Source organism: Nothoprocta perdicaria, unplaced genomic scaffold (genome assembly GCF_003342845.1).
Source record: "Nothoprocta perdicaria isolate Ctin4 unplaced genomic scaffold, notPer1 scaffold_321, whole genome shotgun sequence".
Classification (NCBI taxonomy): domain Eukaryota; kingdom Metazoa; phylum Chordata; class Aves; order Tinamiformes; family Tinamidae; genus Nothoprocta; species Nothoprocta perdicaria.
The window spans coordinates 722,752-735,841 of record NW_020455557.1 but is presented as its reverse complement, the minus strand read 5'-3'; positions in this window follow the sequence as shown (position 1 = coordinate 735,841).

Here is a 13,090-nt window from a genome sequence, read left to right as displayed (position 1 = left end):
GTGTACTTGCACACCCAAGTTTTCAAGATGCAGCTCCCATAGACTTCTGTCGCATCAAGACCTACAGAAACACTTTATCGCTTAACTTTAAGTGATAATTTACCTTTTAACACTTTAATGTAGCACTTCATCACTTCCTGTATTGCCACAGCCGAGCTCGTGACACAGAGGTGGGGAGCGAACGGTCGGGACTGCAGTGCACTGACACCAGAAAAGGTCTGCGTCAAACAGCAGCAGCCGCCACTCGTGTCCGCCCCCTTTCCAGGCGGTTAAAGAGTAATTCTTGGAAAGCTGTTAAAGAAACAGCTAATAGCAAAACTTTCTTTAAATAAAACTCAATTAAGCTGAAATCATGGGGATTCCACCTAAATAGTCTTGAGTAGAAATCAGCTTGCAAGTACATAATTTTGATTTCTCATTTGCAAATTCATATCTATTAAGTATGCAAAACTCAGCTTTTTTTACCCAGCTTGTATAGATGTTAAAACTGATTTTTTAAAAACCATTTAAATCCTTTAAAAAGGATAAATCTCCCTGTTAGGAACTCAGAACTCCTAATGAAATTGGGTAGCATTCTGCCCCTGCGTACACCGCATGACATGGCCCTTTTCTTCCCAAAGGGACTTCTCCCTGTGTTCCAGACGTGTTATGAAGGTTAGGGGAGCCACGGAGTCACCCACCCTGGGGGTCACATTACAATAACCCCATTCTGCTCAGCCTGCAGGGGGGTCTCCCCTCGGCCCTCCCAGCCCACACGCKGCTGCAGTTGCGCTCTCATGTTGCATGAACCACCTTTTTGTTACAGCCTCTTACACTTTCTTGGGAAACGAAAGATTAAAATACGCAGACTACTTTATAACCACACGTAAATTGGCATGATCCAGTATGCTTGCCTGTCCCCACGCCGGATTACACAATATAAGCGTTTGTAAGGGAAAAAAAAAATATTAGACAGATTTTTAAAGGCTCTATAACACTCAGAAAATAACTGCTAAGCAGCTGCCYATTCTCCACTTTCATGAATGCTGGGTTAAGTTATGACTCTGTATAATATAGCACTTGTAGTGGCATAAGGTAGGAGGTAATCCCTAACTCCCAGCCTGTTTCCAGGTCACATTTGCCAGAGCCTGGTAAAGGTTCTGAAAGGTGGCAGGACTCCGGAGAGAATACCTTTCACATGCTCAATCTATATTCAGTTAAAGGGATTCCAAAGAATATGCTTTTGTTTTAACAGAGAGGCATTTTTGGGTTTATGCCTCCTGCCCAAATCTTTCCCTTTAAAGATGACTCTTGGCAATCCTTTTTGTTTGGGTTTTTCTGTTCTATAGACAGAAGTATGCAGCCAGGAGTCAAATGCAAACTCAAATGCAGAAATCCTTTTAAAGACATTTCTATCTTATCAAGGTTTATTTAGATGTGGTAGGAACACAAAAGACTGCAGCCAGCCATAGTTGTTAGGAGGTTTTTGTTTGTTTTTCTTCAAATTGTCTCAGAGGTTCCAGCTAATATCAAAAGAAGTTTCTGTGCTTTCACAGCTATGGTATACGATCCACAGATTGCAATGTCTAATTTGTCTGCCACCTATTCGAGTAGCTCTAAGAAGGACTTGGATTCATTAGCAAGACATGCTTGAGAAGTTATCACCACCTCCTTTAGCTGGGGAAATAATAGATGCTCAGGAGAAGGACAGGAGGAGACTGAAAAGAGGTTAGTGGGGAATCAAGTTTTCTTTCAATTCTTGCCCCTTTTTGCCTTTTCTCTACACTCCTCCATCCCTCATGCGCTTTGGGACCAGTGCAGAGATCTCTCCACAAGCCTTGGCTCATAGCCAGGTGAATTAAAGGATCAACTCATTTTCCCATCTAGAGCAATCAGAATTCACAATTACTGTTCAGAAATCACATTGGTCATAAATGGAATATTTCTTTTTCTCTTTTCGGAAAAGAGACCTGGTATCCTCTTCTTTGTGGAAAGCARAACTGGTATTCCAAGCCACCTTCAGGATGGGATTTCCATCTCCCTGGCTCTGAAGCAGGAGGACCAGAGGAGGAGCATTCCCCAACTGCAGATGTTTGCAGCTGCTCTGTGTTCAGGGCCAAACTCCYTCCCAAACTCCTGGCCCAGGGTGGCCAGGTCCCCTCAGATGGGCCAGCCTGACTCTACATGGAGCCGCTTCCCAACCTGGTTCTGCCCAAACACTCTGATTTCTGGGGCAAGGGATCAGACAACCACAGGAAAAGGATGAAAGGAGAGTCTTTCTTTTTGCTGGCTCCTGTTACTCCAGAGCCTGGGTAAGGTTTTCACTGACCGTTGGTTACCATGGCTATTAATACCCTGAAACAAAATGAATGAATACCACGAGTTAGCTAAGGAAGAAAGGAATAAAATTTCACCAGGAGCCCCTAAGAATAAGGAGCAGCCAACTGTACGGCTGATTCTTCAGAGAGAGAAACTGAGGACCGTTTGGAAAAAGTGTTTACCTTTTAATGATCTGTAAAGCTTGGCATCTGGCAGATACATTTTAAAATAGTCTTTTATAATTAAAACCAGCTAACTCGGCAGCTGCTGCAAGATTAAATATATCTGATCTTTGCCCTTGTTTTGAGTTGCCCCAACTTTAGTTTATTGCAGACTAACCCCTCCAAAAATGGTAAATCTGGGTATCTAATGTGTATACAAAGCACCTGAGTCACACAGTGAAGAAACAACTTGGCTTTGCTGCCAGGAAAGACAACTCACCTGGTACCGGAGTATAACTTGTCTGTTAGCCATGCAAATATCTACCTAGCTCCTATTTCAGCTCATTTGGGGTTGCCAATATCTACCTTTTAAATACTTACAGCTACCACTTCTGTACAGGAGGAAAAAAAAAAAAAAAAAAAAAAAAAAGTATTTCCATCTCATTTAAGAGCAAAACGCTGTCCAAAGCATCTGGTAATGTGAGTTATGGGGCCTTGGGTAGCCCAGGGACTACGAATTCTGCACAAAGCCCAGTTCATAGTAATCCAAGATGAAAATGAGCTCAGTTTTATGACAATTTCTTCTGGTAGCAGCAGCTCTTTTTCATTCAAGGACTCCTCCCAACAAGTTCCCAGTATTTTGCTGTGTTAATTTTAACCTGCTTCAGAGATGTCAGGGCTCCCTATCTAGAACTGGCTCCATGAAACAYGCTTGTAAAACAAGGGCTGCATTGTATTTAAACCATAAGCAGAGGACTTCAGCCTACAGATCCCTATCCAGACCTTTTCCATGGGACTAAATTCCCTAAAAACACATTTTGAAGAGTGCTGTGGATTCAATAATTATTTCAAAATATTCTTCCTTTTCAGGATGCACTAAGTGAAGGACAAAATGAAAAAAAAAAMCAAGGTATTTATTTTGGATTCTGCACTTAACTGAATTGTTCACCAGCTCCCATGATCCCAACTGTGAACTAACAAGAGGCAATAAAATGTCCAACATTTAAACTGTAGTGTTTCCTGGAATCACAATCCACCCTCAAAAACAGAGGTCTGCATCACCTACTGGGATGCTGTTGTATTTACCAAAATGGATTGGTGCTCTGCATACCAATAGTATCACAGCTATTCCACAGGCAAACACTGCAGATCCCTTCCCAGATGTTTCCCACCGGGACTGAGAGTCCACGAACATCGCAGGCATTTTCGGAGGGTTGGTTCCTGCAGGTGCAGCCAGCCTTGCTTTAAAGCAGCTGCCCTGGCTGCCGCTAGCAGAGCCCTTGCAGGTCTTTGCAGGACTTGATAACATCCTATCAAGCTGAATCCTCAAGCAGTTGAGCCAGCTCTGATCTGCTGCAGCCTGGCTGTTCTTCCCGCCAGGCATTTTAACTGGTATCTTAACAATAATGGCTTTTAAGTTCTGTRGAAACAACACTTGTCCTGGCTCTCTCGGAGCTCGCAGGATAAGCTGCTTCCCAGTGACCAGGGGTTTTTATGCTACAGACCTCCRTTTCCAGCATTCTCAGTATTTGTCAAGATAATTTGATATAGAATTACAACTCTGAAGTTACTAATGTCAACCCTGCATACAGTAAAATAAGAAGAGCCACCACCACGCAGCTGCACTGACACTGGAGGAGTCCAGGAGCTACGGGAGATTGTACGGAGAAGCAGGGCACAAGGACAGCGTTAGCCAGATGGATTCGAGCCACGGCCTGTTAGGGAGCCTTGACAACATGAAACGGGTCTATGCTACCAAAAGGACTGAAACTGTAAAGAGGTTAAACGACTGGTGAGTTTCAGGAAGCTGGTGAAAGCGCTCAGAATAGACACCGATAGCTACACCTGCATCCTTTTAATTTTAGGAAAGAAATTGTTGTGTTCATTGAAATTAAAAGCCACAGCTTTGGGAATCTCAGAGATGTGCGTGTTATTGCATCAATGATTAGTCCCAAGTATGTCCTGGCAGCACAGATAACATCATTCTAGCACACCTATTAGAATCAGGGACGGATGGCATCTTCCTTAGTTGATGGTCATCTAATACCCGCTTTTTGGCATCTTCACCTCAGCACAACAGAATGACATGTTTCACAAACAAGCCATGCAGTCCCCACCAGCTCTAAATACCAGTTCCTTCCTCTTAAGTACACCAATTTAAAATTTTGAGCACAGAAAGGCTTGGGGCAAAATTCCAAGCTTAAATAGCTTTTATAGCTTAAATAGCTTTGACATTTGTGAGAACTAAGATCCAAAATACATTAATCTAATTTACGCAGCATTTCATACTTCATATATAATTTGCTCAAAGCTTTACAGTCCACTAGCAAAAACCTGAAGCAACGCTTATCACCATTTTAAACTATCTGTTGTTAGGATCAAACATAAGAAAGCAAGTCACTGTTTCCCATATGTGAAGTGGGGATCCAAACTGAAGACTACTGCACATGAAGTTGGTGACCCACATAACCATCACCTAGAGAGGGTCCAGGGCTACACTGTCTTGCCAGGGTGGCTCAGCCTTCAAGCCTGTGCTGTGCCTTGGCTGCAGGATAAACTTCACCAGGTAACTACAGCGAGGAGCCTGTTGCCACTTGCTCCTGGTGATTCTACCACCCGCATGTCCTTATCTCCAAGCAGCAACTTCTCACACAAATATCCTTTGGACTGACAGCAGAAATAATAAATAGATTTGTTTTCTTCTAAAAAACAATTCTGCAAGTGCTCTAAAGACTAAAGCTCTGGTGAAGCTCTGCAGACAGGATGTGCATTCATCATCAGTGTAAGCACTCAGGAAGGCAGTAAATAATCTCACCTCGTGACATTGGCTTCATGGCTTCCCATTTCCAGACCCCTGACTCCTTTAGCTTCTCACCTTTTCACCCAATAACACATTCTTTAAGCTGCAATACATAAAAACTGTCTTTGTTTCTCCTGTGTCGTGATTATGACCCGGGTCTACTCTTTGAACCTCTCCTCCACCTCTGCAACACCGAGTTTCTTGTGTCACAAGGAGCACAACAGCCTCCTAGATGCACTCCAGCCTTCCCTCTGCTCTCGTGGAAAGTRGGTCAGTCAGCTCTGTACTCCTTCCCACCCTTTGTATATCCTGCTTTCACGTTTGTACTCTTAGACAATGCATTTTTCATCGCAGTTGCTCTGTACACCCTTAACACTTTGCTTTAGGTGTTGCTATAATATAAATAATAAAACTGTGTTTTACACAGTCCTGAGCTTCATCTCACAACAAAAACAAGTTCTGTGCATAATTGTTAATGTTTCTGAAGCCACAAAAAMCGTGCTAGAATCTATTTTTACATACTGGTCTTAAGTTTCACTCACTCTAGATAATCTATATTTTCCTTTCGTGGACTTTTGTTTTGTTTATAGTATAGAAACTGTGTGTTAGATTTCATACGATGACCTTTAAAATAAGCCAAGCTTGACATCTTGATAYCCACAGTGGCGTAGGAGTCTGGAGATGTGGTTGAAGATACTTGTTTCTCGTTAGGAGGAAACTAATGACAGATCATGCCACTTCCTTGCTCATCAAGGAAGATCCTCTTGGTGCTAGTTTAAAAGTTCACAATGTACTGTGGGTGTGTTTACAATATATACACAAGCTGTTGACAGAGCTTGGTACTGTTTATTGTTCATTAATAAACTAATCTATACAAATTAACAGCAACAAAAAGATAGTTTTTAGCCCTTATGCAAGGGTTATAAATCTGACCACAAAAGAATGAGCAGTCATTATACAGGATGTATTTTAGATAGGATTTATATTAAATAGAAGTACATTAGATATTTCCTAGCTCCTTTTCTGGAACGGCAAGGACGCATTTCAGACCACACACATCYGGTTAGTTTGTACCTTCTTGTCTCACTAATGGCTGTGTTAAGTTGCATAAAAAYATGAATGAAAATGCTTAAATTACTTGGGGACATCAGCTACATAATARACATCACGACCATAAACTCCACCGAAGTCCATATCGCTGACTCCGAGTCCTGAACTGAAGACAGCTATACTTGGGAGGACTAAAACACTTTCTCTCCTTTCAAGAGAATATTCTTTTCATTTTCTACCACTGGTGTTTCTGCTGAGGTTGTCAACAGGATGTTTCAGCTAAGACCTGGACTCTAATACGCAGTTCATTCCTCTTTAGTTAAGACACCCTTAACTCTGCACTGTATTATCATCATGAGTGTAGGTGGTAGAGCAAAAGGCTCCCTATYCAGTTTCAGTTTTCCATTTTTGTAACTCATCCGAGGTGTTCTTGCTGCATTGCTGCTACAGCCCATCTTTACACACCAAGGAAAGCACTTCTGACCTTGACTAACACGTTCTGGCAGGTTTTGTCGGGACCAACAAGGGCAGTGGCCGCTCTCTGCTCCGTGCCCCTGCTAAGTACTCTGGTACAGGGTGATGTGCTTGCTCTTGAACACCCCAGTTACAGCACAGCAAAATAACAAACAGTGCACTGACACCACTGCAGTGTCACAGATTGTGCGTAACAGAAGCCAAGGAAGAGATAATTGTGCTGCTYATCAGCAATATCAGCAGATAGTGCAACTTACTCTTTCATGAAGCTTCTCTTGAGCAGAACACACTCACGATGCTCTTCTGGAAACTCAAGGCATGAGATTTCARCTCAGGTCACCTGGGGATGCAAGAAAATCTTGTAAAGGAAGTTCAGAGACTAACAAGAGGACTATTAGTTTATGCTCAGATATAAGGATTGTTCAACTGGAGATGGCTGCTCTGAAGGTAGCAACCATTGAGGTAGAACAAAAGGACAATATTTATGAACGCTAACCTAAGCTTAGTAGGGCTGCTTCTCTAGGCATCCCTCAAGAAAGCAACTCAGAGCAGAAACTATTCTGAAATATTCTTTGAAGAGCCTCTTTTCCCACCGCCAACTGACCTGAGAGACCTGAATAAGGTTAGTCTTTTTTCAATATTCCAAAGTCTGTTAAAAAGATACAGAAGACTCCTCCTCTAAATTCTGAGCTGTATTCAATTAAAATCAGTTAGGTCACAGTTGTAAAAATAAATAAATAAATAAATAAGCTTCTTCATATAAGATGGAATAGAGTTACCACCTCTCTGCTAGTCTGTTTGGTAGAGGATCTAAGAATGGTGAAAAACAGAGTACAATTGCTTTCTAAATGGAGCAATACTCCTCCTCTTTCCTTAACAGCACCTTTATCACACGTTTGCCTTGAAAACATATCAGAGAGCAGAGTAAGAGCAGCCCATACACACTGCAGGAAAAAATATATGTAACTAGTAGGAACAAACYACAGGCCTAAGCGCAAGTTCTGGCCTTCGAACAGCAGCATTTTCCACTGGCCCCAGGTACCTCATTTGCAAGAATATAATTAGGGGAGTAGAATGTCCTAAAGCAAGAAAGTTACTAACGTTACCTTTCTCACTTTGCCAGAGGGGAAGATTTCATGGCTTGAGGATCAGGTTTGGCTCCCACAAAACCTGCGAAATTTATTAAGAAGAGTTTTCACTTTGTGCACACAGGTTCATACAGAAACATGATGATTTTCCGTCTTGTTGGGCCAAATCGGATGTCAGCATGTGCGTTTTAAAGCACAGGGGAAGTGAGAAGAGTGTGAATTGTGTGGGCGAAACGTTCTGCCCGACCAGGTGATCTGCTGAATTTACAGCTAGGCCTAGAAGGAGCGAGACTAATGGTAGCCTAGTTGTGATAGGGGAAGACRCAAGGTGTTTTTAGCAGGATGAGGTTAGCTCTTCCTTTCATGGAAATACAACAACCCTCTCTGGAAAAATTCCCTTTTTTTTTTTTTTTTTTGGAGATAGATGAAAAATGAACAAGGTACAGGTGGAGTGTCTCTATTTGTCTTTAGTGTTTCTATCTCTGCAAGAAGGAGTGGAAACCCTGTCCATCAAACTTCGAGCTGCTTCTGTTGCACATGGACATAAGGCATCATTTGAAATAAATTTACTCAGCATCTCTCTAACAAAGAAGGAAAGATCCTTGTACTATTCTCGCAACAGGTTAAATATTGCATTAAACATTAGGAAAAGGGCCTACCATGATTGTGAAGTCAGAATCTACAAGTAAATGCTGACCGGTAGTACTGTGCAATACTAAGTCAGCGATTGGTTTTAACTATTTTGCTGTACTCAGTCCTTTAGGCCAGCCTTGCTGGCTACCACAGGATATGCTCACATCTCAGGTTGCACTTTATAGTCTTTACACATAAAGGTTTATCTGTTCTGGTAGCAAGCTACCACTGATTTCAGAATTTACACTGCAGCATTTTATCTGATGAGAAAATAAATGATTAAATGATTAAATCTATTAATGTAGGATTAATCATGCCCTATTTATACAGCCTGTGGGCTATAATCACTGCAACTACCACAACCATTTTCCGTGCTAAAGGACTATGTCATACAGAGGAAATGACCATATTAAATGTATGCTTTTACTGAAGTGAAACTGTCCCACRTGGTTTTCAAAACTCTCCATATCTCATGGGTTTTGTGGCTCATGTAGGTAGCTTTACCCAGACATGGTCATTGGTGCTCTGCCTAGTGTCCAGGATTTGGCTCTACATAGCAGTGAGAAGAAAATAACAACAACGGCTTCAACTTTCTAATTTGTTTGTTGCCTTGAACTTACATGAAGAATTAGAGGAGAAACACAGATGGCCAAGGAATCTGCTTTAAATTTAGTAATAATTTAGAGCTAGTGAAACAGTCAAGTACTAAATGACATGTCTACTACTTGAGAAAAGTTTAAGAAAATTGCAGTGGTTAATTTCCTAAATATATGAGCATGCACTGAATCACACCACAAAGTCACTGAGAAGCTTCCTAACGAAGTCTGATCAGATACTGCTTTTTCTTCTAACTCAAAAGGAGATTGTTTTGCAAAACTTAAAAATCATTTTAAACAAGTATGAAAAAAACATGGCACCAAATAGCCAGGGACTCACAGACCTCATCCCAACAGCGCRCAGGTAATTTTATACATCGATAAAAGGCCTTTAAAAGAAAGGTTAAATGTTTCTATGATTCTTAAACAGGGCTTAAAAATACAGCTTAAAGATATGTACACAAGATCCTGTTCTGCCAGCGAGATGCATCAGAAAACCCATCAAATATTCATGTTCATGATTATAGAAAGGTTATACCTATTGCTTAGTTTTTCTAACTGCAATGATTTTTAAAGGACAGTTAAACAGGGGGCTCACTTTACATATCAAATACAATGTTAAGCTGAAGTATTAAAACTTGTATGGAGAATAACAAAGCAAACTAAGCCAAAATAAGTAAAATGCCAAATTTGTACTACAGTGCTCTGTTACAAACTGTCATATCTGTCAGACAAAAACTTATTAAAAAAGTAAAATAGAGACTCTCCTACCATTCCAGAGCGAGAGAGATGTATTTATCTAATGTTTATTTAACAGGGCAAATTCCCAGTAACTCCCATGGCAGGGACATTTCTGTTTGAGCTTAGTGAACACAACAAATGCCATGTATTTTTGCAGCCTCCTCTCCAAGAGAGGGAGGTTAATATTCATTTGGGTAAGGATGACTGGACTGGCTCCCTCTGGAGCTCATCAATTCTTCTCCTTAGCTGACCTAAGCAGGGTGGTTTAACAATACCCCAGGCGCTGCCTCCTCGCCCAGGGCTTTGCATGTTGCTTTTCATGTTTTCCATCAGTTCTGTCACCAGAGACTGAGCCAAGGCCTCCAGCAGGAGCCTCCTGCACTGGGCTGCGGATGGAAACCAGCCTTACAGGCTGTCTCATCAATGCAGCTTCTGAGTCCCCACAGAAGCAGGCCCCAGTTTAACAGGGCAAAGGCTCTCAAGTACGCTTAGCTTGTAGGTCTGATTAAAGGAGCAATAAAGCACTTCTGTGAGTGAAGGCYTCTTTCAAGCCAGCACCTGTTTGGGGCCCCTTACCATCTTGCTAGATGAAGCCTGTGACAGGCATACCCCTCTGCAGGTCACAGGGGGTAAGCAAAAACCAAGACCAAACTAAACACATCCTCCTGCTGCTCCGCAACCCAAGGCTTGCTCTTGGATGGGAGAGCAGCTGAGCTGACATGTGGTTCACTCGCCTGCTTTCTAAAGCTGCAGTGCCGGGGAACTCCTACCGTTTTGATGTTCAAACTGCGGATTTGTGCAGCCAACACCGAAGCTCGCATTCCCRGGCAGGGCTGGGCTCGGAGCCGGGGACATTCCGAGAGGCATTCCAGCCCGGAGGTAGTCCCGCAGCAAGCGCATCCCTGCGGGCAGCTACCACAAATATCCCGGCCTTCCCATTCCYGCTTCTAACAAGCTGAGCACATGAAGGCTGCACAGAGGAGACCTTGCAGGCATCTCCTATAAACAGGGGCCACGCCTGGGGAGGTATCGCTATCAACGGCTTTGGTGGCATCAATATCAAGAATCAAACACAACTGCTTTTGTTGCTCGTTCGTTTTAACCTTCTGGCAGAAAACAGCAGTTGCTCCCCTGAATCCCATAGGATTAACACTGAAAAACACTTTGACCGTAAAAAAAACTATAACAGAGCATGGCTTTGGTTAGTATTGACCAAGTTCCATATTCATGTCGCATCAAAATAAATTTTCAACAAATTTCTGAGGAGCGAGACTAAATTTCCTCCAAGCCAACTATGGTCTCAGTTGCCACCCCATGCAAGAAGGCAGAAGTGCAGTGGCTGAACTGCTACACACACAAGTCAGCCTATCTGTATGCAAAAACACCCRCCACCTTCCGCTTATCAGAAGTAGATCAGAAAAGCAGATGAGAAAATGCCACACAGATGAATAGTCTGCTGTTTTTAAAGCCACCTGTGTAAAAGCTTCTGAAGGAAAGTGCTATGCTCAGCACAAAAACAAGTAGTGGTGAGGGAACACACACAGTACATAAAAACTCCCTTAGCTGTAGAAACAGTTAACATGAATTAAAGGGCAGCTGTAGCCTAAGTTACATATGAGTTATAAAAGTATTAAGAGGAATGAAGGCGAGCTACAGAAAATGCTACTAGGAAAATGTTCACATGTGCACACAAAACACTGCGACTTTGCCCTAGTTCTTTAGACCCCATGCCGCACTTTCTGGCCATATACCAGTTTACAGCATTTCTATATTTAGCAGCAAATGTTCATTCCAACATAGTGACTCTCCACTCTCATTTACAGATGCTCTAACTATTTGGACTAGCTATACTCACCTGTCATTATAGCAATTATACCCCATTAAGGTATACAATTATAAGAAGTTAGGAGGGATAAATGAAAGCCTTGATGACCAGGTAGCAGTTTAAACAGTGATTTTAAAACATGCACTTATTAGAAAACAGAAGAAGTCCCCAAAACTTTAAGCTCACATTTGATTTAACATAAATACAACATGGGTATACTTTTCAGCCATGCATTAATACAGTGCTGTTTTAGCACATAGAGGAATACAAATTGAGTATTAACCCCATACTCTCCATCASAGGCACACACATTCTTACAAAAGGACTGATACAACATCCACATGCTATTCACCCAGCCTATATCTAAGCATCAGTCCTTATCTGTAATTCCAAACGACGTTTTTGACAGAAGTGCTACAGAAGTCTGCCCCTATTTTCAATTAAAAAACAACCCCCACACACAAAATCCCCCCAAATCTCATACTTTCTGAGCTGTCACTGCAGGCACACACCTCTGTTTATAAACTATAGAAGGCACAAAAATGCACTGAACTGCATTAATGTTAAAAGTTATTAATGTTAATGATGGAAAAATCTATATAGCATTTTTTTATTTTCCCAAAATTCTAAGTTGCCTTAAGGATGTGAGAAGGATGCATACTCACGTCACACCAGTCAAAGTATAAGGAATAAAATAAAAAGAATACATACTGTTCTGTAGGCCTTGGCTCCTAAACTGAATTATTCCATATTTTTTCTGAACGAGGTCCATTTCTACAGCGGCACAACTTCTGCTTAGTGTTTTTCCTTTGGATTTTTCTACAAGTCATTGCATACATTTCATGCACTTCACAGTTGGCTTATCTAGAATTTGGACTCAATATTCCAACAATTTATAGTAATTATGACCATACAACTTTGCACTCTATTTGAGCATTGCCACCTTTAATTGCTGGAATTTGCACAAAGATTTAATCTTAATTTCAGACATACTTCCAGATGAAAATAGGTAAACTAGATCTATTATGAATTATTTGGTGATGTAAATAACTTTCTTTTTAAATATGAATACATATCTAGTTTTAAACGTTTGAACGCTACCTGGTGAAATACTGCTCTTCTGTTACAAAAGAATATTTTAATGCTGAAACTGAAATAAAAATTCAAGTTTTAAGTAGAAAGATTATTATATTGATGAACTACATTCAAATGAATTATACTTTGTATGTTTTATAGAAAAAAAAACTTTTTCAGATGGACCTAAACCTGAAGATCCATAACACCATTCAGGTAAACTACTCTATCACTTCAATAAGTTGTAAATAATTTCAATTTCTGAATTTTCTCTTAATATATAAACATTCTCTTTTGAGGATTCAAAACTTCGGTTTAAACCAGGCAAACTGAGCTGGATTTGCATTCAG